This window comes from Hydra vulgaris, chromosome 13 (genome assembly GCF_038396675.1).
Source record: "Hydra vulgaris chromosome 13, alternate assembly HydraT2T_AEP".
In the NCBI taxonomy this organism is placed as follows: Eukaryota; Metazoa; Cnidaria; class Hydrozoa; order Anthoathecata; family Hydridae; genus Hydra; species Hydra vulgaris.
The window spans coordinates 36,787,501-36,813,829 of NC_088932.1; the positions used below are offsets into that span (position 1 = coordinate 36,787,501).

The 26,329-nt window shown below is 28.2% G+C and overlaps 2 long non-coding RNA genes across 2 annotated transcripts in view; one reads left to right on the top strand and one right to left on the bottom strand.

Annotated features, from left to right (window-relative positions):
• LOC136089504 (uncharacterized) overlaps positions 1 to 25,577 on the bottom strand; it is a 71,440-nt gene extending 45,863 nt beyond the window's left edge. Inside the window, exon 1 of the long non-coding RNA XR_010643114.1 lies at positions 25,523 to 25,577. This is a non-coding gene — a long non-coding RNA (uncharacterized LOC136089504). The remainder of the gene's footprint in view (positions 1 to 25,522) is intronic.
• LOC136089505 (uncharacterized) lies at positions 12,002 to 25,208 on the top strand. Its single transcript, XR_010643115.1, has 3 exons — positions 12,002 to 12,286; positions 15,033 to 15,106; positions 25,080 to 25,208. It is a non-coding gene; the product is annotated as an uncharacterized LOC136089505 (long non-coding RNA).
• Positions 25,578 to 26,329: the final 752 nt, after the last annotated feature.

Genomic DNA, 26,329 nt, shown 5'->3' on the forward strand with positions numbered 1-26,329 from the left:
TATATTTTCCAGTAGTTTGCACGTGACAGAGGTGAGACTGGTAGGTCAATAATTTCCTGGGTCGGTGGTCAAGCCTTTTTTGAATATAGGAGTAATGTTTGCTGCTTTCCATGCAGTAGTAACATCACCTTGGTCAAGTGATTGCTGAAACAGTATGGCTAAAGGTTTTGCCCATTCGGTTGGACAGCTATGTAAAACTAGCGGATGGATATTATATCCTTGCGTAATAAAACTATAATAGTGTTATTACTTTTATAAAGCTCTTATAACTTTGAAAGTTCTTTGTTCAAACAACATTAGTAATTCTAAACTTTAATCAAAGTAGATAAGCATCTAGAAAAAATAAAGTGTATATTCAAATATTATTAAAAATTTCAGGAACTTTTACTATTACACTTAAACAACTTTATAAAAATGTACTTTATTAAAAGTTTAGCATTATGAAAAATGTTACTAACAGTCTGTAAAACTACGTGGTAATTTTAAAATCAACTAATAAAAAGTTTTTATTAGTTTATTTTAAAATTAACGTGCATTTTTACAGACCATTAGGTATGTTTTTCATAATGCTAAAGTTTTTATACAGTACGTTTTTATAAAGTTGTTTAAGTTCTTTAATAAGTTTTAAATATTGTTTGAATATCCACTCTATTTTCCTAGATGCTTTTCTAATTCAATTAAAATTTGGGATTACTTAAGTTTTTTGAACAAAGAATGAGTTATAAAAGTTATAAGTGTGTTATAAAATTAATAACACTATTATAGTGTTTTTACTTTTATAATGCAGCTAGTTACTAGAGTATTGTTACTTTTGTAGTTGTAAGTTTATTGTTTTGTTTTATTTTTTATAACTTTTTTGCTAACAAATTTAAGTTGATTCGTCTCTGAAAAAACAAATTACACGGTTTTGCATAAACTAAAATTTTGAAGACCAGATATTTTTCCGGATTTTGCATTTTGCAATCGCTTAATTCAACAATTGAACTGCTTTAAATGCTTTTTTAGGTTTTCTTTTAAATAACTGTAAGGAATAAAATCTTTATAGTTCGAAATATAGTTTTATTATTAAACACACTTTTATAAGTAACAAACCGTCTGGTCGTCCTGCCGAGCTACTGACAGGCATTTTTTTAAAATTTTAGTTGCCCTTGGAGAACATGAGTCATCCTGTGCCATCGGACAATCACGAGGGTACACCCCTTATAGTCAAGTGTGTTTTTTTGTGAGCCAACAGACATTGTAAAAGTAGGAAAGATTACGTGTTGAGAGACAGGCTTATAGATAGAATATAGAATAAGGCTTCTCACTATTAATCATTATTAGTGTCACTTGTCCTAGGGCTTATTGTTAATGGTGTTATTATAATGTTATCTTTGGCAGAACTAGTTAGTACACTATTTTAGCTTATAGATTTTTGAGAGGTTGCTGTCAATGGTGCTGCTGTACTAGAATTTTTGACAGAACTGATCGTTCTACTTGATGGTGTAGATCTTGTTAATGTGGGATTGTTAGACTGAAGAACTCTGCATATGATCAGATTATCTATGGATTGCTATAGTCTGATTGATCTAATTTGACATTAGTCGCGGTCTCCTTATGTAGTATCATTTTTATTTCACCATCTCTGACAGCATAATATTTACGTTTGCCATTTTCGAGCTTGTAACATAGAGTAAACCTGTTTTTTTCTTGTTCATGTGGTACTAATCTATTGTTCTCCTTGCATATTTTGCGTAGATTTGCTTCATTTGATTGCCTCTTTCGATTGCCTTTTTGTCTCTATTCAGATAAAGATTACTATAATTAATAGAGTTTTTGAGTTTTCAACTTTTTCTGAGAAATTCACAGCTTCTTGGTCTAAAAGTTTAACAACAACTAATGGTGGTTTTGCTGATACTGGATCTACTGTCTGGTTGATGTTAGTAGTTTCGCTGTAGTGTTTTTTTTTTTTTTCAGTCATCTTATCTGTTTTATTTTGCTTATTGGAGCACCAATTTCTTCTGCTATCTTCATTATATGACTTAGATCCTCACGTTTACATCAGTTGTTGATGGCAGCGGCGATCCACTAATTATAATGTTGTTGAAGTTTTTATCTTTTTTCTTCTGTTCTTGTGCAAAAACAGAGCAAATGGTTAAAATGGTATCGTTGTTTTTAACTTCACCTGATATTATTTCACTGAAAGATTTTTTCAGTGGATTTCGTGTTCCAAATTTAATTTTTCATTCAAGTTCTTCGATTTTATTTTTCAAAGTTTTATTTTCATCACTTAGGAGTTTGAATGATTTGGTGAAACATTTGAACCATTCATGATGTTTCTTGGATGTGTCTGAATGATGACCTGACCCCAGGCCTTCTTGTATGATTGCATCAAGTGCTGTAAAGTCCATTTACTTTTTTTATTTAAGGAGGGTTACCACCATGAATGATAGTAGAATACCTCCTTTTTATTCCTTTATACTAATAACCTGAAACTTATAACACAGGGACTAAAAAGTTTCAGTATGTGTTTTTTTCCGTGTATATATATATATATATATATATGTATGTATGTATTTTAATATACATATATATATATATATGTATATATTAATATACATATATATACATATATATATATATATAAATATATATATATATATATATATATATATATATATATATATATATATATGTATATGTATATTAATATATATATATTTATTCATGTATATATATATTAATATACATATATATAAATATATTTATATATATATAAATAAATATAAATACATATATATATATATATATATATATATATATATATGTTTTTATATATATAAATAAATAAATATATATATGTATATATATGTAAATTTATATACATATATATTTATATATAAATTTATATACATATATATATATATATGTAGATTTATATACATGTATATATATATGTAAATTCACCTCCCCAAGGCCATGAAGGCTACTACAGACCAGGAGCCTAATTAATTGCGATTATAACCCTCTCTCAACTTTATAACTTCGAAACATGAACCTTGACGAATAAGGCCGCTGCGCAGAAAAACATGTTGAGCCCGGTATTACCAGGGACGTGGTGGGGATTGAACTCGAAACCTCTCGCTTATAAAGCGAGCGCTCTACCACTACCGCATGATATTTATATATGTGTATATAAAAGGCTCAGACAGAAATTGTGTGCAATCAATGGCTATAGCTGACCACGCAAATAATTCTTTTTTCGACAACTTGACCACTACTGTTGAAATGTTTTGATGATTTAAACATTTCAGAAATGAAATGTGCTTAAAAAGGAAATGTTAAGCTAAACTTAAAGCTTGGAAAAAAATTAAAAAAACAAACAAACTATAGAAAAAGAAAAAGTATAAGCACTAAAATAAAAATCAAAAAACTCAAACTCGAAGCTAAAAATTTATTTATATTGTAAAAGTTACAGAAAAACCTTTTAAAATTTTTTTTAAACTTCTGTTTATTTTGTTAGAGGTTTTTTTTGGACTACAGACATTTGTATTTCTTTTTATTGCAAATATTTGGAAATATCTTGTTTTTTGCAGAAAAAAATACTCTAACATAAAAGTTGGCTTTGTATAAAAGTGTACTTATTTATGGTTATAACTCAAGATATCTGCAAGACTTTGTTGTTTATATCTGCAGGAACAAAAAGAAAGGGAAATTTAATTATTTATGACCTTGCTGGAAACAACTTAACTAGTTCACTAGAACATATCATCGATAAAAGTAACACAACAAATTTATTTGAATTAATAGGAGTAAGCACTAAAAGAATAAGGATTTTTTAATCAGATAGGATAGATAGGATAGATGGTACTATTGCATTAAATTTGGCAAGAAGACTAAGAAGCAATAAAAATTATAGACAAATTTGTATTAGTGCAGATTTATCTCTTATAGAGCCAGAAGGATTATATCTCCAATGGAGCAAAAAAATATGTACTAATATGAAGCAATATCTCCTATGGAGCAAGATAATAGGAAAAAACTTATTGTAGAGAGAAATGATAAAAAAAGCAACAAATTAAAAGGATCGAATGAAGAAAGCAAATTTAATTTGATTACAGGCCTTGTTTTAAATAAAAAAATACTTGGCTTGTTAACTCGTCATGATTTTGTCATAAAATTATCTTTTTTTTATTTATTTATTTAAGGGCATTAACTTTTTTTAACTACCGCAATAAAATAAACTATCGCAAAACAAGTTTATTTAACTAATTAAGAAAAGCAAATCTGTAAGTGTTATTTTCTAAATGTACATATTGTGGAATGTCTATTTTGGTTCAATTTTTCTTTTATTTTAGTTCTAAATAATTAAAGGCAAGTGAAAGCGCAACTTTTTTGTGATAAACCGAGAAAAACAACAACATTTTTTTGATTTAAATAACTTTTTTAATAAAAATTCTTTTTAAATTATAAGGAAATTTCTGTTTTCACTTTTTTGATAATACACAAACTGTTAATTATATAAAGCTTATGTAACTATTATAAAATTTTATTTTTCTAAACTAATATTTTTCGCAAAATGAAACTTATAAATATAAACCAAAACAATGCAAGAGCTATCAATCATCAAGCAAAAAAATTTAAGCAAAAAAATTGATGGGTTATATCCATAGAAGTTTTTTATATCCATAGAAGTTTTTAATGATAAAAAATTAACTCTTTATAAGATGTTGTTTCAAGTTTGTAATAATTAATGATAAAATCAATTATAACAAAACAAACAAACAAAATTTAAAATATTAAAAATGCCGCTAATATTAAATAAAATTTAACATATACTATTTCTAGTTAATAATTTTTTTTTTCTTAAATTCTGTATTATTGTTATTTATTGTTATGATAAGTTGTCTAAATAAATATTCTTGCTCTTGCAAGATAGTAAATAATAGTTTTTAAATACGTTTCTTTTATGATTTCTTTTTTTAAGCGTTGTGTAACATTTATTTTTTACTTTTGCTGAATATTTATTTTTGCTGAACATTTTTGATGAAAAAGTTAAAATAATAATAATACAATTTTCTTTGTTTTTTCTTAACTAATTACATTTGTAAATGCATCAATATAAAATGTATTTTTTATGCAAACTTTTTTATGTAATTGTTATCCAAACTTCATAAGTGGTTTTTATAATGTTAATTACCTCTTTTATCTTACTGCTTAAAGACTTGTTAGACTTGTTTAAATAAACAAATGATGATAAAACAAATGATGACAAATAAAAAAATGATGATAAAAAGCAGCCCGAAATGGCTTATCGCTTACGTTAAATGGCTAAGTGTGTTTGTAAATGGTGTGTCAGTTTATGCTTCAAAGCATCATAAAAGGAGATTCTAATCAAAGTAAGCCTTGAAGGGAGGCAAACTAAAACCAATCAGTAATTCGAAAGTCTTTATACATTCAAATTTGAAGCCATTATACAAAACTTCATCATATAAATCAGCTGGTTACTCAGCTCAAATTTCACTGAAGTGTTATTATACCAATGCAACATCCTTAAACAATAAAATGCAAGAGCTTCAAACAATCATTTTTCATCACAATTTTAACATTGTTTTTTATCAACATCCGTTCCTTATATTACCAACCATGATTTGTTTAGAAAAGATTGCTAGTCGTGGGGGTGGAATATATCTTAATATGTATATATTAATATATATTCCACTGCATATGTTAATTCAAAATATATCAGTACTGAAACAAATAATAGAATACTAAATGATAACTGTGCCTAGCAACAGTGGTGCTGTTTATCAATTGGCAAAGGAAAGCTACTGCTAGGATGTATATCTCAAATTTCGATTATTTTAATTCTTACATCTGGATCTAAGACTAACCATTATATAAGTATAACCATTATATAAATAACCAAATTTTCCACCGTTTTTTTAACCACCACCACAATTATGCTTAAGGTGACTACGAGAATCTAAGCTTATATAAAGGTAGCATGAATTGGTCACAACTACTCAATCCCTGCAACTGTATTCAAATATGTTATGATACATTCTTATCAATATACAAAGAAACATGTTGATTATATTCTCTTATTAAAATACTAAACAAGCAAAAAATTTAGAACCAAAATGGTTTGACTCATATACAAAAAAACTCATTCAAGATAATCATCTTGAATGAGTTTTTTTGTGGCACAAATTTGCTCTAGTGTCAAGACTTTGTTAGTACGGCTTTACATAACAAACATCCAGTTAACATTCTTTACATTATATTATTCATGACATTATTTACTGATTTTGCAAAAGCATTTGATACTGTATTGCATGAACATTTTAACCATAAAATTAGATCTTACGGTTTTAGTAATAAATTTGCTACATGTATAAAATCATTCTTAAATAACAGACAACAACGAGTAGTACTTGGTGAAAACCAGTCTGACTGGAGTCCATTTAGAAGTGGTAAGTGGTTTAATACAAGGATCAGTACTTGGACTGCTTTTGTTTACAATATTTAAAAATGCTGATGATTGTAAGACTCTTGCTGAGCTGGGTGAAATCGAGACACTAAGAAAAGAATTAAAAAATGATAAAGATAAAATAGCCAAACGTATCATCTATGGAAGATGAAATTTAATGTAAGTAAATATATTTACTTACATTAAATTTCTTGAATATTGAAGCACCAATCTGGAATTCATCAAATTACACCCTTTCTTGAATATGCAGCACCAATCTGGAATTCATCAAAGAAATACAGTATATCAGCTCTTGTAAAAATCCAAAGAAGACCAACTTGAACAAGAAACCTCTTATATCTAAGTTATGAATCACATTTAAAAAGTTTAATATTGCAACTCTAGAAACTTGTAGGTTAAGAGGAGATTTAATCAAGTTCTTCAAAATTGTCCACAGTTTAATACAAGTTAAATGGTGTACATCTATGTCAAAAATAATAAAACCTGAAGAGTTGTTAAAACATACAAAATGCATACCAAAGAAATCCCATTTGATTCAAAAAGGATTTAATAAAAGAATGGTATCCATTAAGAAAAAATTTTATTCTTAATAGAATAACTACTGTATGGAATCGTCTTCTGTCTATTATGCTATTTTTATTTGTTAAAATAGAGAAAAAAAAAGGGCATTTTAATTGTTCCATTGCAGTCGGTAGATTTAATTTGTCAAATTTTTTACCAAACTTGGAAATTTTGAAATATTTTAGTAACACCTAGATGGCTGAACCAGCAATCTAAAGTCATCAGAATCCAGCCTGCAGCCTATATGTGTATATATATATATATATATATATATATATATATATATATATATATATATATATATATATATGTAAATTATGTTAGTGTATTTTACAAATAGAGTGCTCAATGTTCTTAAAGAACAGAGCAATAATAAATTAGTAAAAAACATTTATCTAACTGTTATCTTCTACTTTAAGTTTCACCATTGCTGAACTCTTCCTGATGATCCAGCAATGGTGAAACTTAAAGTAGAAGATAACAGTTAGATAAGTGTTTTTTACTAATTTATATATATATATATATATATATATATATATATATATATATATATATATATATATATATATATATATATATATATATATATATATATTTATATATATATACACACACACACAGTGTGGAAAATAAGGAATCAAAGGTGAGTAATCAATTGGACGGGCCAACTCAAGGAATTGACAATCAAGTGTTTTTTGTGGATGGTCAAAATTTTTCTTTTTTTCTTTGTTTAAATATTTGAATTTTTTTTCTTTGTTTAAATCTTAATAATAGTTCTTCTTGACTTAACTTTATAAATACAAAAACAAGTTAACTTAAATGAAAAAATAAGTAACTTGCTTGAAGGGTAACCAATTTGTGTTATTTTGATAATTAAAATAATATTATTCAAAATTTAAATTATTTTTTGGAATTTTAGTATATGTGTTTTCCAAACAACATCCTGATTATTTGTCAAACCTTGTGTTTAAATCTTTGATTTAATTCAACCAGTCAACAATGACCGCCAAGAATTTGTTTTGGGAGATCAAAATAGGATTTTTAGTCATATCAGGCTGTCATTGACTGTTATTTGTTATTTATTATGTTATTTTCCACGCTATATATATATTTTTTAATTTTAATTCACCTCCCCATGGCCAAGAAGGCGACTACAAACGAGGAGGCTACTTAATTGTCCTTAAAAATAATAATCTATATATATATATATATATATAATAATAATAATAATAATAATAATAATAATAATAATAATAATAAAATATAATGTATATGATAATATTTAAATAAAATATATTATATATATAATAATAAAATATATATATAATAATAAAGTATAATATATATATATATAATATAAATATATATTTAAATATATATTTATATAATATATATATATATACATATATATATAATATAAATATATATTTAAATATATATTTATATAATATATATATATATATATAAATATAATATATATAATACAAATATATATTTAAAGTTTTTTTTGCACATGTAAATGTGTAATGGCAAAACCAATGAAAAGGAATACCCACAAAAATGATATTTTGTGCATGGGTCTTTCAATTTTAATTTCAGGTTAGTTTTTAAAAGAAAAAATAGTTGTTAAATATCAGTTTAAGTTATAGAATTTTTAAGAATGTCATTGGAACCAAAAAAAATTAAAGTTAATAAGAGAAAAAGTTTTTAATCTCAGAGCTTAAAAACTTTTCTAATGGGAGAAAGCAGCAATTATCAGATGCACAGAAGAAAATGGAATAGTAATTAAAATATGGTGTAAAGTTCGTGTAAGAAATAAATTAGATAGTTTAGTAGATCGTTCAGTTAAAGGAGTAGTGGTTTATTCTTTGAATGTGTTTACAGAGGGAACTAGTGTAGTAACAAAACATCAGGTACAATTAAAATTAGTAGCTTATTTAAATTTTTGATTTCAGAAAATAAACTATTTTCAATTAAAAAATTTGGTTGAATATTTTTTCAGAGGTAACTTATATGTTTCTCTTTATATATTTGGTATTATTTTTCTAGCATAAAATACTTAAATTTTGATCTTAAGTTTCTGATATTTAATTTAATAGGTTGATTCATCTTAAAGGATATATTCATAAATTAGCAGTGTTAATTGATAATGAAAATTCTACTGAAGAAACTGGAAATAGTCGCCTCATAAATCTAGATATTCAAACATCTTTAAATAATAAACAAATCACTCCCAAAGCGTATTTTAGGATGATCATATATTTTATGGACATACTTGGTTTTAGTATGCCCATACTTGTAATAGTCATTTTGAAATACTTATTAAATGTTATTGACTTAATGGCGTGAGTCTTGTTTATGGAATAAGCAACAATCAAGTAGGTAATTTATTTTTAAGATTAATTTGATATTAAGCAAGGACCTGTTTAAATAATACACAATATTTTGACATTTTTACAGCCCTCTATCTCCCTTGTGTAAATGAAAAAATGGAATCACCATGTGATATTTGGTGAGATTTTCATCTTCTCAACACATCCTCCACCTATAATAGTCATGTGTTATTTGAACAGCCCCTAATAAAATAAACACAAATCATATAGAATTTAATTGACTTTAGCATGTCAGTTAATCTCATGCATCTCCAATGTTGTTAAAAAAAATTGCTAAAATCGTTACCAAGAAAACAAAAAACTTTTTCTCCATTTTTTCTGATGGTTCTCAAGCAAGGAAAACAAAGTACAAGAAAGAGCTAATTCTGCGTATTGAACAAAATGGTATCTCTACATACCTTGTAGTATCTTTACTAGAGATAAACAATATGGGTGTTATGGGTGCTAATGCCATTAAAAAGGCCATTGACATCATTTTTAATGAAGCATTAAACATTCTTTTACCCACAAATACCAAAACAAACTTGTCAGCATTACTTCAGATGGAGCTAGCATCAATATCGGCATATATAATGGGGTTTTAACTCAAATGAAAAACCAAAGAAATTGGCTTGTAAAAGTTCACTACATGAACCACCATATGGAATGGCAATTAAAGGTGGTGTAAAAAATGTTGTTCAGTGTAGAGATTGTGTTTATTTCACAATTCAGGCAAATTAACAGTGGCAGTTAAAATAGCAGCCGAGGCACTTATTACATTCTACACATTACCTAAATTATTAGGAACGCGCTTTGTCAGTCCTAGAAGAGGTAGTTTTTACAAGGTTAATTCATAATTAGCCTTCACTTATTGTGGGTTTTAATAATGTTATTGCTGATTGTGAAGCTGAAATGTACGCTAAGCTTTTTGGGATATCTAAACGGTTATACGATTACAGACTTTTATGCATAGTTTGCAGTTATTTGAATGTCTTGGAGAAGGTGAGTCCATTATCATTGGTTTTCTGCAGAAAAAAAATGCTTATGATGTATAAGGTAAAACCAGAAGTGGATCTAACTAAGGCTGGCTAGATTTAGTTGAGTAATGAAACAATTTTATTGGTTCTTTTTTTTAACTTTTTTAATTGATTTATTGATTTACTGAAGTTTAGAATCAAGAACAAGGATGGTTCAACTTGTTTCTTGTTTCTTCTTATTTCAAAGCGGGTCATGAATTGAAAAAATTGTATCAAGAGTTTATTGAGATTGAGTTCTGCAATATGGGTAGCCTTAACTTTGATAGTATTCTGCTATCCAAGTAAAAAAATCTGCAGTCAACATCATTTTAGTAGGTATGGCAATGACAGTGTATTTTTATTGATGAATGAATTTAAAATTCCTCTAGAAGCTGTGGGATTGGAAGTTAAAGTATTTCTCTCCGAATGGAGTGCATTATAATTAATAATAAAAGCAGATTATAAAGAAGTCACATGCTTTTTCTCATAATGTGCATGTCATGTTTAAATTCGTCTGTAGAACGCATTTTCAGTATATTGACTGTGATATTAACTGATCCACGTTTAAAGATGACAATACAATTGAAGATGCATTATTGATAGCTGGACATGAGCTATATTTTCAAGAATATTGTCATTTTCAGTATATTGACTGTGGTGTTAACTAACCCATGTTTAAAGATGACAAGACAATTGATGATGCAATATTGATAGCTGGGCATAAACCGTACGTTTTAGCGTACAAAAACAAGATGGAGTAATTCCATGTCAAAACAACAAGTCGAGATAACCCACTATCTCAGAAATACTTGATTTTTGGCACAAATGCAGTTAATGCCGTCGTTAGAAACAATAAAAAATTATTTGGAGCCAATTTCATTATTTTGAGAGTTATGATTCTTTGAAGTTTGAGATTTTTAACATTTTTTTATTCTTCGCGCTCTTAGCAACATCTATAGCAACACTTAAATGTTAAAGTTTGCACAGTTACATTAACCATACGTTTACTAACTTTAATTGGTATAGAAATTTTTGAAGAAAGAAATCAAAAATAATTACTTAAAGTTATTAGATCTTATATTTGAATAAAAACTTTAGGATAAAAACCGGGTTTTTAACAATAATTTTTCAGTAAACATGTCTAGTTTAAGATTAATTGCAGAAAAGGTATTGATCTATTCATTTTAAATCTTTACAATAATAGTTTATATATAAATACCTGTAATAGGCAAAAATTATTTCACTGTTTTTTAATGCACATATCTATTTTATTATTGTTTTATTTTTGCAATTTTATTTTTGCATTTTTATTTACCGTTTTGGTTATAACCTCCATATAGAGTTTATAAAACAATTTCTCACAAAAAAATTATAATTTCTCACATAAGTATTATTATATAGAATACTGAAATGTTAGAACCATTTGCTCCATTTAGTTAATTAAACAAGAAATCAGAAATTCATTTTTATTTTGAAAATGAATAAGTGTAATAGCTATGATTACACTTATTTATTTTAAAATAAAGTTTTGGTTATAATACTAATTAGAAATTATTATTTATTTAATGTTGGTTTTAGAAAAATTAAATATTTTTATAATGGCTGGAACATCACAATGCTCCTTTGGATTTGATTGATTTTAAAATCAAGTTGTCACAAGTTAACGTTTACAAACCACATTAAAATAAAATTTTTTAAAGATTTAGCTCCAGATGAGCAAAATTTAGTTGCGCTGAGGTCTGGTGTTTCTGATGTTTTGATTATTGACTTATGTTTTCATCATCAAAAGTTCTATCTTGAGAAGTTCCCTGTGTTTCAGAATAAATGCTGTGATCCACTGTTAGTTCACAAAAGACCGTGCAAAGGTTAGTAAAGCTTGTCATAAAGTTTTTTATAAATGTTACTTTGTCATAATTTTACGGTCTTTATTTTGGTTAATACTAGGCACATTTTATTTTATTAAGTTATATTTTTTAATTTAGCTTCTCTCAGAGAAGTCACGTTAAGAACCATAGCTTTAAACATCAGGTTCAATATTGTACCTGGTCAAAAATATTTTACAAATTGCTTAGTCAAATTGAAAGCTTCCACTGAAATTAATACTGATAACATTGATATTTCTGATGATTACACAAATGAACATATAAATAAAGAAAATGTATTTAACGTTCAACCAGAAGCTGATATAAATAAAAACAGACAAGAACTTTCGGATAGTCTCAGTATAATTGGCGGATAGTCTCAGTATAATTGATCAGTCAAGCTTCATGGAAAACCATTTACGAGTTGTATGAGTATTGGGAAAGAAATTAAAACAATACCAACAGTTTTCAAAGAAAAGTTATCAAGTTTTTTAAAAATTCCATTGACAGAAGTTGAAGTTTTTGATAATGAATATATTCTTGATTTAAAAGAAAAAGTTGTTCAGTTCGAAAAAATGTTAGTTTTGATAAAAGATAAACTTGAAAAATGCTGTTCATTTAGAGACAAATTTCAAATATTGACTTTGTGCCCACAAGAATGGTCAATTGAAGCAGCTAGTGAGTATTTTGGTGTTTCAAAATATCTAGTAATAAAATCTAGATCTTTGGCAAAGAAGGAAGGAGTTCTTGCAGTTCCACAAACTAAGCGAGGTAAAATATTCCCTGATCAAATAAATATTTTAGTAAAAATTTTTTATGAAGATGATGAAAACTTTCGCCAGATGCCTGGTCAAAAGGATTTTGTGAGTGTTACTTGGAAAGTCCATATGCAAAAGTGACTACTTTTATCAAGCTTAAAAGAGTTATTTGTTTCATTTAAAATTCGATATCCACATGTAAAGTTAGGTTTTTCCAATTTTTATGTTTCAAGACCTAAATGGTGTGTTTTACCAAACTCATCAGGAACCCATTCTTTGTGCGTTTGTATCTACCATCAAAACATGAAGTTAATTCTCCTACCCATTAAAATTGATTACCATAAACTATATAAATTTGTTGTTTGTGATATGCAAAACAAAGAATGCATGTTACATTGATGTACACAATGTCCAAAAAATACATCTAAATTAGAAGAAAAGTTATTCGAACTAATAGGGCAGTTTGAAGAAGAAGATACTATTGAATTTAACCAATGGGTTACTACTGATAGATCAGATTTAGTTATACAGCTTGTAAGCATACCAAATTATGTAAATATGGTGATGGAAAAACTAGTCAAACTAACAGCGCTTATATATATTCTAAATGCCAATCTAAATATTTAAAAAATCTTAAAGAAGAACTGCCATCAAATAGTGCAATAATTCTAGGAGATTTTGCAGAAAACTATAGTTTTGTTGTGCAGGATGAAGTACAAGGTTTTCATTGAAATAATCTTCTGTGCACACTTCATCCAGTATTTGTCTATTATAAAGAAAATCAAGTGTTGCATTCCACTTCATATTGCATTATATCAAATGATAACAATCATGATGTACCAATGGTTTACGAGGTACAAAAATCAATTATCAATAATCTAAAGCAAAAGATACCCAGCATTGTAAATGTGATCTACTTTTCTGATGGCTGTTCATCTCTATAAAAACTGCAAAAATATTTTTAATCTATGTCAGCCTAAATCAGACTTTGGAATAGATGCAAAACGGGTTTTCTTTGCAACCAGCCATGGAAAGCAACCTTGTGATGGTATAGGAGGAACAGATAAACGGCTTGTAGCTAATGCTAGTTTGCAGAGAGTTTCTACAAATCAAATATTAAACTCACGTGATATGTTTACATATTGCACTAACAACATCAAAGGTATAAACTTTATTTATATTTCAAGTGAAAGTTTGATAGAAACAAGATTATTACAATCTGAACAATTTAAAAATGTTAAAACAATACCAGGAACAAGAGACTTTCATGAATTTATTCCTGTATGTCAAAATGAAGTTAAGATGAAATACTGCAGTGATGACACTATCCCTACCTTGACTTACAAGTTTAAAAATTGTGAGATGCAAAGTGATGTACAAAGTTGATGTGGGATTTAAATTTATGCACCAACATGGCCCTTGAATCTTAAAAAACATTTGCTTGCTTCCTTTTATCAATTATTTCTTAGAATTGACAGTTTGTGTATGTCTATGATATGTATATGACAATATTTTTGCATTTGTTAAAAAATATTATCTACATTTGTTTTGTTTTACAGTCCAAAGAAAAACAAAGGAATATGTGAAGAAGTTCACTAATTTGTATATAAATTTGTCAATTCATAAAAACATGGAATTCAAAGAATTAATGTGTTTTGATATTTAGAATTGAGTTTATTTATGGACATGGATACTATTTATGGACATGGATATGTCATGAATATTGCATTTTTATCCCTAAGTGAAAAAACCTCTTACTTTTGACTAGCTCTGAGTGAAAATACCTGTTTTTAGTATTTAAATATTTTTAATTGAGTTTATTAAATATGCATATTGTAGTTTTACACATAAGTAAGAACTCTTACTTTCTGGTTGTGCCTAAACACAAATACCTATCAATTTTCTGTCTCAATCTCAATATTCTTTCAATCAAAAATAAAAATTAAATTTTTGAAAAACAACTCAGTTTTTTTTTTTTTTTTTTTTTATAGGTATTTATACATACTTAAAGAATATGAAGTTTGGAAATATATAGATCATAACCTTTTCTGTAATTCCTCTTATAGTAAGCCTGTTTACTTTTAAATTTTATTAAAAACGCCAATTTACCATTTTTGATTTATTAATGAATATAAAAAATTGTTATTTCTTAGTATAATTTTATGGTTTAGCATCTAATAATATGTGAAAAATTTCAAATTATGAAATAATATAGTCAAGGTAGCAATGTATGTATTGACATTTACTTGTTACTAAGGACGTTGCTAGGGGAGCATGATAAGTAAAAATGTTACAAAGTTTTGAATTTTAAACGAGCATAACTTCTAAAATATTCCGATTTGTTTAAAACAACTTTGTGGAATTCTTTTTAGCCTAGTTAAGTACCTTTGTTGCAAAAATTAAGTCATTTAGAGGTAGTGGGTTATTTTTTTGAAATTTTGTTGTTGTTTTGACACAGAATTACCCGATGAGACATTTGAGTAGTACCGTCGATATATATCTTAATAAATGTTGAGGGGTTACAAAAGCTGCAATCAAATTATAGTTCAACATCTGAATCGGAATTTTAACCATTATATATTTATATTACTTTTTATATACGTTTTTTTGTACCTAAGAAATAACTGTGTTAGAATATATGAACTAAGTAGTTCCTATTAAAGACGCAATTGTAGATTAAAGTTGTCTTAATTTATAAAATCATCATAGATAATGTTTTATATTAAAAAAATGGTATATATTTTTTTGATAATTTAAATAAAGTGTGCCTGCAATTTAAATAAAATAAATTGCCAATAAGCAATTTAATTTTAATTTAAGCATTATAAGAAATCAGCAAATTGATTAATAAGTGTTTCATGTAACATAATAGTAATGTAATATTATAATTAATATAGTAATGTAATATGTTTGTTGTAGCATGTTGTGTAAAAGCTATGTAGGGTTGGGTTTGGGTAGGGTATGCTATGGCAGGCCTTGTTAAGAAGCGTTACGCAGCTCGCATTTTGCCTGCGAAAAGGCGATTTGCCTACGCGTTCAGCAGTTTTGCGCTACGCAAAAACTTTTATCTTTAAGAATATTTAAATTATCTTTTGATGTTGTTAATGTGACGTTTATTCAGAAGAAAAAACGTCATAAGCAATAGCATTTAACCGCAATTGTAAACTAATAGATTTTTTGTTAAAGAAACAGTTTGTTTAATATTTTTGTTGTTGTTGAAAATTAGTTAAAAAATATAAAGTGTTTTAAGTTTTATCTTAAGGAATTAAATATATAAATTCCTTTTAAATATAAAAATTATTTTTTGTCGTAATAGTTTAAAAAATGCACGATTTATTTTGATGTAAATATTTTATCAATAAGATACTTTGTTTATTGTTAATTCAATAACGTAAAGTTTTAATGGCGTTCGTTTAATTTATGAAAATAAATTATGATCACGAATATGTTATCGGTAACTGATAAATAATAAAAAAAAAACTCTTTATTGTTTAAAAACATTATTAAAAAGAGTTCACAAAATAAATAAGAAAAAATTTATTATTATTATTATTATTATTATTATTATTATTATTATATTATTATTAAATTATTAACAGTTAATAAAATAACCAAAAACCAACTGTAAAATTATAAGAAAATAAACAAATATTATTTTACGTTTTATGAAAAAAAAATTTTTTTCAAAATAAAATTTAGTTCATATTTGAAATAAAATAATAAAAATGATTTTTCAAATAGGAACTTAGATTTTGTTTGTAACTTTAGTTATTGTGAGAAAAAAAAACTGTTTGTATGATTTTTAACGCGTTGATAAAATAGCTTTAATTACAATGCGGTACTTAAAAAGAAGCTAGTGACGCAATATAACTTCTAACAATACAAAATATATTTGCTGAGTTGAGTTTACTTAGAAATGCGTTACCCGTTTTCGTAAAATCTTGCTATGGCCTGCTATGGGTAGCCCCCAAGCTATTGAAATAACAATGTAGCAGCCCATATATTAGCTATATACCAGGCTATGTAGTTTGCAACTGATGTTTTATGTTTGTAACTGATAACTTTTATGTAATATCCTAGAAAGAATAAAAAATAATTAAAGCTAAATTTTGACTAATTCTTAGGCGTTATTGTGTGGGCTATCCTACAGTTAAATTTTTGCGTGATGAGATGTGTCATGTAAGTTTTTTTTTTTTTTTTTAATAGTAAAAGATAAAACTTTAATAGTAGGATATTGCCAAGTCCTCCCTTATGTATTTTTAGCTCCCTCACCCTGCATTATATCATTGCATTACATCATTCCCCCATTAACTCATTGGATTACATCATTGTATGACATCATTGCAAGACATCATCATGCAATGATGTAATTCGGGGTGAGGGGGCTAAAAATACATGAGGGGGGACTTAACAATATCCTACTATTAAAATTTTATCTTTTACTATAAACAAAAATCAACTTGCATGACACATCTCATCATGATTAAATTTTTCTAATAAAACTAAACTTAGTTCTCTTTAGTCCAGGGTAATTTTTTTTTTTTTTAATTTTTATTTTAGGTGCCCCAAGAAGTCCTAACGGTCTTGTCACAGAGCACCGCGGAAGTGCATTTAACCAGGAAGTTCACGCCTCCTTCCTTACCGTGACGCGAAAATTTGTCCAGAGCTCGTTTCGAACCTGGATCTCCTGCTTATAAAGCAAGCGCTCTAACCACTGCGCCACGGCCGCACTAATTCCGCATCAAATCACCCAAAATTTAGGAAATTTTGAACCATGGGTCCTCAAATTTAAAAACTCATTTTTAAAAACTTCTTCGGCTGTTGCATCTTAAAAAGAAAAGTTTACACATAAAATTTCAGCTAAAAATGTTGAGCGGTTGACAAGATACTGCAATTTTAATATTGACCTGGTTTCCCAAAATGACCCGGTTTTCATAACATTCTGAAAAAACATTCTTCTTAAAAAAACAGGAAATAAAAATGGCAGAGTTATGAAAATAAACATATATATTGTTTTTTTGACGCTGAATTCAATAAATGTACTTAAAATGCTGAAATATAAAAGAAACATGCTTAAAAGTTAATAAAACAACTAGTTTCTATAAACCAACTTTGGGGCCCAATATCTCATAACACCCCCGTCAAATTTTTTTTTTTTTTGCTGTTAATATTTTCAGCTGCTTAATATCTTACTCGGCACAAAAAATCTAACTGGAAAAACAACTGAAACATATAGAATTTTAATTTCAAAGGTATATCAAATTTTCAATAAATTATTTTAAAAAACTTGCAAATAGAGTTCTGTAAAATATTAAATTTGGTTTATAGACTCCTTAAAAAAAACAAAAACAAATATTGTTATATTTAAGGAAATCTTAATGATATGATAACTTAGTTATTTGATCTTAACAACTGAAAAAAACTTCCTGTTTTGTTTTTATGTGCATTTTGCAAACTATATTTTGTATAAGTTTATAATAACTAGTTTATAAAAAGTTCAGTTATAGAACAGCATTGGTAAAATTTTATTCAAATTTTAACAAATTAACAATAAGATATATATATATATATATATATATATATATATAGATTGTATATATATATAAATATATCTATAAAGAAAATTAACAATATCTATCAGTGTAAAAAATTATACAACAGAAAGATTCTGAAAAGGTTTGAATTATTTCTATATTAAAAACTGAAAATTAAGTAGGAAAGAAGAGTTCTCTTTTTTATAGTAAATACATTCATACTAAGTAATTTATTATAAGATGTGTTTTATTGGCTAAATGACTAAATTCAGTTGCATGCAAAGGCCAACAAGATGTTATTGAAACTTTAGGCAATGAAGAAAAAATAACTATATCATTACGCTGTAACATTGAACTCTCAAACTTAATAATATTTTGTGAAAGACATACTACAAAATATTTGAAAATGTATCCTAATAGAGAGCATGAGAGCATGCTGTGATCCATTCCATAAACATGCAAAGAAAATCACGAGTAAAAGTAGAATTTAAATATTTTAATATTTTTTAATACTTTTTTGATTTGTATTTTCCAAAACATAAACAATGTTTTAAACAAATGTGCAGATAAGCTTTATACAATTCAATTACTTTTAGAAAATCTTTTAGAAAAAATTTTAGAAAAGTAGTTACAATAAATGAATCAGAAGTCATGATGAGAAGTAGTTTAAATATTGTTCCTGGGAAGAAACTTTGCAAACCTTGTAAGCAAAAGATTGCCAGAAAAGCAGATCTTAAGGAAGAGAAGCAAAGTCAGGGTGAACAAGATGAGGGTTTTCTAATATCATCATTCAAATCAAAAAGATTGGAGATCAATGAAAAATTCGAAAATTTTAATCTCCTCTAAAATCCCATTCAAAGTCATCAAAACATGTACTCTCAGAAGGAAAGCAAAAAGTTGTGCGCATCAATGAAATGGTAAGTAACGTTACTAGAAAATCTGAAAGTCAATTCAATGCTCCCACAAAACTGTGTTATGAAACAAATAACATGAAAAAGAAGGCTGAAAACTTTGATAAAGTTATGAGCTTGATAAAAGAAAAAATTCTATGTTCTGACAAAAGGACTATTGTTCATTTTTTAACACTGGCACCCCCAAGTTGGTCAATATTAGAAGTACAAAATAACTTTGCAGTTACAGAATACCAAGCAAAAATGGCTAGACAAATTTTTAATAAAAAAGGATTGTTAGCTATCTCTCCGTTGTATAAAGTTAAAGTCTTACACAAAGAAATAGAAGATTCTGTTAAATTTTTTTATGACTTGAGTGATTTATGTAGAACTATGCCTGGAAAAAAAGATTATGTTAGCATTCAAAAGAACGTCCATAAACAAAAAAAACTGCTTTTGTTTAATTTAAAGGAACTATATGTATTATATAAAGAAAACAATCCAGAAATACAAATAAGTTACTCAAAATTTGCTTCGATTAGACCAAAGTGGTTCATTTTGCCAGGTGCAAGCGGTACACATTCTGTTTGTGTTTGTTCTTATCACCAAAATGCTATATTGCTAGTAGATGCCTTAAATATTGGACTAAAGTATAAGGATTTACTTTCGAAAACCGTTTGCTCATTAGAAAACAAAGAATGCATGCTTTCACAGTGTGATAATTGTCCTGGAAAAGAACCCTTTACCAAATATTTGTATGAGAGTTTTGGAGAATACAAAGATGATTTTGAGTTACACTACAAGCAATGGCAAACTACTGATCGTGCAACACTGTTGAGTTTAACAGCAGATGTTCCAACATTTGTTTAACTATTAGTATCTTGCTTTGAAAAGCTACAAGGTCATTCTTTTATTGCTCGCTCTCAATTACAGTACCTTAACCAACTAAAACAAAATAAAGATCAATCAAACATTATCATTATTGGCGACTTTGCTGAAAATTATGCTTTTGTAGTCCAAGATGAAATACAAAGCTATCATTGGAACACCCAACAATGTTCTTTACATCCATTAGTCATATACTATAAAGATGATAAAGGTGTACTGAAACATATTTCTTACTGTTTATATCAGACGACATTACACATGATGTAACTTATGTGTACAAAATTTTTCAATTAATCATACCAATATTAAAAATAAATTTTCCAATATGTCCAAATTACATTTATTCACTGATGGTTGCGCAGGACAGTACAAAAATTGTAAAAGCTTTTACAATCTATGCCAACTAGAGAGCGAATTTGCTCTTAAAGTTGAATGGAACTTTTTTGCCACGTCCCACAGAAAGTCACCATGCGATGGGATTGGTGGTACTGTAAAAGGATTAACAGCACAAGAAAGTTTAAAACGACCATACAGAAACCAAATTCTCACATTAGAAGCTATGTATGAATTTTGCAATGAGAAAATCAAGGTTGTTAACTTCATTTACATAAAATTTATTTATGGGATTTATGATTTATTTATTTATTTATGACTTACGATTGCAACGTGAAGAGCAAAAAGAAAAGTACACTGGTAATCATAGCTTTCATCAATTAACAGAATTGATAGCAGATAACAGAATTGGGGCAAAGAGGTGTAGTACGGACACTAATTATACAATAATCCACAATCTTAAAAAGAAACAAGATATATTTCAAATTGATACTGTCACTTTAGGAGGTTATGTAGTTGTAGTCTATGATGATAAGTGGTGGATCGGCATTGTAACTGAAACCAACCTAGAAGAAGTTGATGCTAAAGTTAAGTTTCTTCACCCAAAAGGTCCATCAATCTGTTTTAACTGGCATGAAAGAGACGACTACTGTTTTATTTCCAACACCAACATTGAAAAAAGTATCTGTTCCACAAGCTTGCTCTAGTTCCGGTAGAAACTATGTGTTTGAAAATGCTGAAATAGAAAAAGTACTAGTAAAATGGAAACAATATTGTGAACTATTACAAACACAGTCAAAATAACTTACATCTTTGATACCTTTAAAAATCTTGTATATTTAAGTAACTTTTTAAATTACGATTAACTTATTTTTATTTTATTTACAATTATTGTTTGGGAATTTCTTGAAAATGTAACACATCTTTGAAATTAAAGTTCCATATGTTCCAGTAGTTTTTCCAGTTAGATTTTTTGTGCCTAGTAAGATTATAAGCAGCTGAAAATATTAACAGCAAAAAAATAAAAAAAATGACGGAGTTGTTTTGAGATATTGGGCCCCAAAGTTGGTTTATAGAAACTAGTTATTTCATTAACTTTTAAGCATGTTAATCATATTGACCAAGCTCTCTCTCTTTATCCATCAGCTAATATAGTTGTTGTCGGTGACTTAAATGCTCACCACTCTGAATGGCTAGGCTCTAGTGTCAGTGACTCTGCAGGCATTAAAACCCACAACTTTTGCCTTTCTCAATTCCTAACTCAAATAGTCAACTTTCTAACTTGCTTTCCTGACAACCCGAATCATCTACCTTCTCTACTCGACTTATGTCTTGTTTCTGATCCTAGTCAGTGCTCAGTTTCTCCACATTCACCCTTTTCAGGTGTTTCTGATCACAGTTTGATCTCTCTAAAACTAATATCTCATTCTTCTTCATCACCTGAATCCCCCTATTATCGAACCTCTTACAACTACAGTAAAGCTGACTGGGATTCTTTCCGTGGTTTTCTTCGTTATAGCCCTTGGGTAGAAATCTTTCGTCTTCCTGTCGACAAATAAGCTTCTTACATAACTTTGTGGGTTCAGGCTGGCATGGAATCTTTTATTCCCTCTCGACGATTCCAGGTCAAGCCTCACTCTCCTCCATGGTTTTCCTCACACTGTGCTGCTGCGATTGCCAATCGAAACCATTACTTCCATATTTATCAGCAAAACAATTCTCCAGAAAACAGACGTCTGTTTATTGCTAGAAACAATTGTAAAAAGGTTTTGTCTAACGCCAAAACCCGCTATTCTCAGGTCATGAAATCTCGTATCTCATCTTAAAAATTAGGCTCTCATGACTTCTGGAGAATCTTTAATAATATCAATAATAAGGGCAAATCTATAATTCCACCTCTCTTGTATGGTTCAGACTTTGTCACCTCACCTAAAGACAAAGCCGAATTGTTTGCTAAAAACTTTTCATCAATATCATCTCTTGATTCCACTAGTTGCTTTCTACCTGATATTGCCAACAAACAGGTTGATCCATTGCTTGACATTCATATCACTCCAGCATCTGTATCTAAAGTGATTTCCTGCCTAGACTCTTCTACAGCTTGTGGCCCGGACAACATACCTGTTATTGTCTTGCAGAAGTGTTCTCCGGAGCTGTCATCTATACTCTCAAAACTATTCAACAAGTGCTTATCAGAGTCTTGTTTTCCAGCCTGCTGGAAAGCGGCATCTGTTATCCCTATTTTCAAAAATTCTGGAGAGCAATCTGATTCGTCTAACTACCGTCCCATAATTCTTCTTCCTATCATTAGCAAGGTTTTTGAATCTTTAATTAACAAACACTTAATTTCTCATCTTGAATCTAATAACTTACTTTCTGACCATCAATATGGATTTCGATCTTCTCGTTCTACAGCTATTTGCTAACAGTAATAACTGACAGGTTTTATCGTGCATTAGATGAAGGTGGAGAGGTTAAGGCCATCACTCTTGACATTTCAAAAGCTTTTGATAAAGTTTGGCATGCTGGTCTTCTCCATAAGCTTTCTTCTTATGGTGTATCCGGCAACATCTTTAAGATCATTGAATCCTTCCTTTCCAATTGTAGCATAAAAGTTGTCCTCGATGGACAACACTCTTCTTCTTATTCTGTAACTTCAGGGGTTCCTCAAGGTTCTATCCTTGGCCCTATACTCTTTTTAATCTACATTAACGATCTTCCAGATATTCTCACATCTAAGGTGGCATTGTTTGCAGATGATACTACCATTTATTCTTGTCATGATAAGAAACCAACACCCTCTGATTGCTTGGAGGGGGCATTTGAGCTTGAAAAGGATCTCACTTCTGCTACAGCATGGGGCTCACAGTGGCTGGTGAACTTTAATTCAGATAAAACTCAATTTTTTCAGCCAATCGTTATCGCAATAATTTAGATCTTCCTATATTTATGAACGGTGATGTACTCGATGAGTCACCTACTCTTGATCTTCTAGGATTAACTCTTACTTCCAATCTTTCTTGGAAACCATATATCAAATCAGTTGCAAAATTAGCATCTGCTAAGGTTGCATCTTTTTATCAAGCTCGTCACTTTCTTACTTCGGATTCTATTCTCTATCTCTATAAATCTCAAATCCAGCATTGTATGGAATACTGTTGTTACAAGGTGCAAAAATGCATTGTAAACATAGTTGGACCTGCTCGTGCAGCCAACCTCCAACCATTATCACATCGTCGTAATGTTGCTTCTCTTTCTCTTTTCTACAAATACTATAATGGGCACTGCTCTAAAGAGCTAGCGTCTCTTGTGCCATCAACTAAAATTCATTCTCGTGTTACTCGTCATTCAATTAAGTGTCATCCTTTTTCTGTGACTGTTCCTAAGTGCTCCAAAAATGCTTATTCGTCTAGTTTTTTTCCTCAAACATCAGCTCTTTGGAATTCGCTTCCTTCATCTTGCTTTCCTGACTCATATAATTTGCAATCTTTTAAGTCGTCCGTCAATCGTTATCTTGCTCTACAATCTTTATCTTTTCTCTTTCAGTAACTTCCAACTTTAATTAGTGGCTGCTTGCAGCCTTGTTGGAAGCGAAGATGTTTAAAAAAAAAAAAAAAAAATGTTTCTTTTATATTTCAGCATTTTAAGTACATTTATTGAATTCAGCGTCAAAAAAACATTATATATGTTTATTTTCATACTTTTGTCATTTTTATATCCTGTTTTTTTAAGAAAAATGTTTTTTCAGAATGTTATGTAAACCGGGTCATTTTGGGAAACCAGGTCAATATTAAAATTGCAGTATCTTGTCAACCGCTAAACATTTTTAGCTGAAGTTTTGCATGCAATATTTTTTATAGTCAGGAATAATGTGTCAAAATATAACACAAAAAGAAGACACATGGTTCAATGGACTGGGTGATTTGATGTGGTTGATGTGATTTGATTGATGTGATTTGACTGATGTGACTGATGTGATTTGATGTGATTTGATGTGACTTGATGTGACCCTCAATTTAAAACAAGTTTGACAAAAAAAAGAATTTTACACTTAACCTTTTTTGTTTGTATTAGGTGTTCAAATAATATCAATAATTAGAATAAAAGTTTAAAACAAAAGTGTAGTTTTAAATTGATTTAAAAAGATTGATTTAATATTTTATTATAGATGGTTGTGTCTTTATATTTAAAGCATATTATAGTTTTTTTTCAGGTAAGTTAAAACAAGATTCTTATAATCCCTCTCTAAAAAATTTAATAGTAGTAGTGTCAATCATTTCACTAAAATATAAATAACTAAAATTATTTTTTATTTAAAAGGTTTAAAAGAATATATAGCTTATAGTTTTAGCGTTTTTGAAACAACTAACTTTTTCATATTCTTTTAAAATAGGACGGGAAATCAAAAGTTCACATAACAGATAAAGTGTCTTAGTAACCTAAAATCATTTTTGAAACATAGTAAAATATCTCTACATCACAATCGACAAAAAGATTTAAAAGCTGGGAATACATTTGACAGGTTAAAACTTATAAAACAGTATATATATATTTATTTATGTTAACAACTGATAACTATTCTGTAATGCTTTGAAATATATTAAATAATTATTGTGAGCGCTTGTTATGATTTTTTGAACAACTGTTTTTCATTTACAATTGTTTCAACTTACCTGACAACTGTCTAATTTTTTTATTTAAAAAAAAAAAATATAAGCAAATAAAAAAAGTTAATTTTTAACCAGATAGAGTTAGATTATATTTAACTAATTATTTTATTATGTAACAATAAAAATTGAGATACGAACATATTTAGACACATAAATAGCAAAATACCTTATCATTGTTGCCATCATTTGATGGTAAACAGCATACCATATATCCAATCAGGTACCATAATTTTTTCTTTAGCTATATATAAAAATATTTTTAAACATTAGTTTATAATTGATAGCAGTTTATTAACAAATGCCTTATGCTACATCATGGCTCAATATAATGGTTGGACATCGTTGCCCCTCGGACTGTTTTTGAGATCTGGTTTATGGGGACAACAAACTATTGTTTTTACTGAAAAAATCAACAATAGTTTGTTGCCTTCCTCTAGCAGGTCTCAAGAATGGTCCGAGGGGCAGCGATGTCTGACCGTTAAATTAAGCCCTGCTATATTAATATTGGATAATTTTTTTATATATATATAAGATTATTATATACATCAAAGTACAAGATTTTCAATTTTTTAAATTTTTTTGTTTTTTGTTTTATATATATATAAAAAACAGTATGCTTCAGCAAGATTAATGCTAACAAATTTAACAGGTTTAAATAATTATTTTTACAACTTTGGTTTTTATAATTTTAAAGAGTTTTTAAGTTTTTTTCTAAAGAATGGAAAAATGACTACATTGAGCACAAACTACAATTTTATAAGACAGGCAAAGAAAATTTGCTTTTATTGAAACAGAACAAGAAAAATTTTATAATTTTCTGCATTTAGTCTGGTAAGAAACAACATTTGGTAAAACAGTAAAAAATAATCAATAAGCTACAGAAATAAGTATATTTTCAAGATTTGTTAGTGCACTTTAAATTACTTTTGCGAAGTAGCTCCCAAATTTAGTTCCCATTTAGTTAATTTGATAG